Raw genomic sequence first — 3,293 nt, forward strand, 5'->3', positions numbered from 1 at the left:
GCTGCTCTGCCCGTTCTTTACACTCCCTCTTTCCCGTCTGGCCCCGGCTCTCTCCTTGGGAGCCTTGTTGCAAAATCCTGTCCTGTCACGTGCTTCCTGACTTCCTGGCAGCATGGGTCTGTCTGATGCCTGATAAGAGTGTAGAGGCCCTACAGGATTTTCCCACCTGTAATTTTTATATGCCATCATATTTTAGTCAGTTTCCTTCCGTACGCTTGTTTTTCCTTAGTCACTTTTTTATCTCTATTACAGCATCAACAATAGAATTCCCGAAAGCAAGGTCAGACAGCAAGGAATAAAAGTGACTTAAACATGAGATGCATGAAGCTCTGTGGGCTCAGTGGTGCTGCTGCCTTCCCGGTGGACTGCGGAGGGGCTTGCCGGAAGTGGTGGGAGGGGGAGCAGCTGTGTCGTCAGACCTGAGCGTTGGCTTTGCAGGTGCTTGGGGAGACACGCTCCTCCCTCTGGGGTTTGCTTTGGGTCAGTCAGCCTGAAGAAGCAGATTTTTTTCTTCTAATTGGAAGTTTCATCGTCTGTGCTGTACACGTTAGGGATATCCTTTCCTCTGTCTCTGCCTCCTGAAGGTACAGCGCAGATGATCTTAGGTCAAGGTCCTGGATCTGGGTCCCGAAGACCCAGCCAGTGTTCCTGACGGGCAGTGGGCAGAGCGCCGGGGACCGTCCTCTCTCAGCCCCATCCTGCTCCCCAGCGCCCTTGGCAGTCCCAGGCCTGGGGTCTAAGGTTCTGCACCTCCCTCGCCTCTTCTCAGCGCTGACCTGGGCCGCAGCCACAGCTGGGGTGTCCTGCAGCCTTGGGAACGCAGTTCGGGGCCCGCTCTGTGGGCAGCCCTCCAGCCAACTTGGGCCAGTGTCTGTGGCGCTGTTTGTGTGGGGGGGTATCCTATGATAAGGATAGAAAATCTTGTTCTCATCTGGGAAGGTGTCCGTTTGTCTTGCTCAGAGTGGGTCCTTCCAGGTTTTCCTACTCGAGTGCTGGCAGTGAGGGGGAGCCAGAACCCTGGGTTGGTCATTTAGACTGAGCCTTTTCTAAGCTTTCTCATGAAAAAGAAACACACCGTGAACTCTCCACATAGTGTCCCTGCCAGCTGCTCTTCAGCTTCTGAGGCCGTGACCAGACGTGTTTAGCATTAAAAGCACATATTTACCTGAGAAGACAGACCTGGCAGGGCCGAGGTCACACTTAGCTCTCACGTCCCTTCACCTGGAATAGCCGGACGTTGAACAGGCTGTGTAACTGGGGGGCAGAATCCCATCCTGTCTCAGGCCCGGGAGCGGCTGACACGTCTCACGGGAACAGGTTCAGAGTCGGGAACGGGTTCAGAATCAGGCCCGGGGAGTAGCCGTCTTCGCTGGGTGGGTTCACAGGATGAATCCGCAGAGGCCACCCGCTCCTGCCTTCCCGGGGAGTGGAGGTGGGAGGTTGCGGGTGTGAGGGAGGGAAGTGGACACACTGCCTTGGGCGGGTCTGTCCTGCTGCTTCGGCTCCCGTCCCTCCCGCAGGATGGGCAGCGGTCCGGTCAGCAGGATGTGGTCATGGAAGAGTTGTCTGTCTCCCCAGATCCGAGAGGGCGAGGGGAGGCTCCGCTGAGCCTAAACTTTGAGAATGTGCCTGAGGGCCGCTGTGTTCCTGCTTTTTATTTTCTTACCTGTGAGGTGGTGACGGTCTCAATCTGCAGAAACATTAGAGGTCAAAGCTCACATGCAACCAAGAGGAATAAATGCTGAACCTTGGATAGGAAAGACATGATTTGGCCAAGTTTGTCATCCTTAACTGTGTTGGCTTTGTTGGGGTAAAAAGGTAGTTGGGGATGGACAGGCCCTCCGCTGCTCAGTCTCCTGGCTCTTTCCGTTTCGCATGCACTGTTTTGCTGTACTGTCCAGTTTTCCATTAAACTAGGTGAGAATTCTTGGAGTCCCTGTTTGAAATGAAACACTGACAGACTTGGTTCCACCTCTTTCCTCCGGTTGCAGCCTGAGCCTTTCATCATGGCCAAGAAGTGACGGCCTGCGGGGCAGTGCACCCATCCACCCTCAGTGGCCCGGACCCTCACTGGTCTTTCTTCCCGCAGCTGAGGCAATGGCTCCTCCGAGCCCCCCGGAGCGGATGCTGGCTCCAGGGCAGGAACTGTTCACTGTCGTCGCTGTGGTGATGCTGGTCTTTCCCACACTCGGCATCAATTATACACAAAAGCTAGTTGATCACATGATTCTGAACAGCACGCGGCTGTCTACAGCTTTGAGAAACTTGGAACCTTCAGAGGTCTTAGGAAAATGTCCAAAGATAGCAAAAATATGTGTGAGTTCTAATTTTTTTTTTCTTTAATGTTTTGGAAGACACTTGTTGCTACATAGGAGATGGAAACCAGATTTAGCTATAAAATTTATTGATGTTCCAAAGCAAAGAGATAAATTGGAAACTGTCTCCATCCTGACGACACCAACTGGAAGAGTTCCGGCCTGTGGTTCTGTGAGATGCTGGGGACCCTCTGCGTGGGCGCGAGATCACAAATGACCGGCATGGCCTCTTGCTGCCCAGGGGGCTCCCCTCCCCGTAAGCACCGTAAAGGCTCTGCGGACATTCTCCAGCAGTACTGTTAGCTGGTACAAGTTAAAATATAACCTCAGCTGATGAATACTGATGGAGCGCTGTGGGAAACGTTTATCTGACCTTTTGAAGCCGCTAAGGGACTGTGATCAGAGTCACGGTTTGGTTTTGTTCTTTCTGTTTTCAGGGCAGGATCCTGGCGACTGTTCGGAGGCCCTGTGGCCCTGGGTCCGAGCCCTGCAGAGCTTCAAGGCGGTGGCTCTGCTTTCCTTCCTCTGCCACGGCCACTGTCGTCATCTTCATTGTGTTGGAAATGGGAGCCTTGCTTCTCTGTGGTCCCCATTTTCAGCAGATGGTTTTGTTCACCTCCATTAGCTGTATCCTTCAACCATGTATCCTCACGCTCAGTCTGGAGTTAATCGACCCCTTTTGAAAAGAACCACATCCTTTCTGTTAGGCTGGGCTTTTCCCAGGGACCTTCTGGCAGGAGTAAGTGCAGTTACAACGGGCAGGTAACTGTTCCCTGAAAGCTAGTGATGTTTGGAAGCTCTCACCTTGGAATGGAAGAGGGGTGGGGGTCGTCCCCTGGAAGCCGGGGGCATCTAATTCTCTGACATGCAGAGGCCTTAGTACCTAGTAGGCAGGCCTTGACAAATAAAGTTCCTTCCCTTTGCTCCCCCATGGATGGACCTGGCATTAGAACACCATGCGTGGGGACTTCCCTGGTG

The sequence above is a fragment of the Cervus elaphus genome, chromosome 5 (genome assembly GCF_910594005.1).
Source record: "Cervus elaphus chromosome 5, mCerEla1.1, whole genome shotgun sequence".
Classification (NCBI taxonomy): Eukaryota; Metazoa; Chordata; class Mammalia; order Artiodactyla; family Cervidae; genus Cervus; species Cervus elaphus.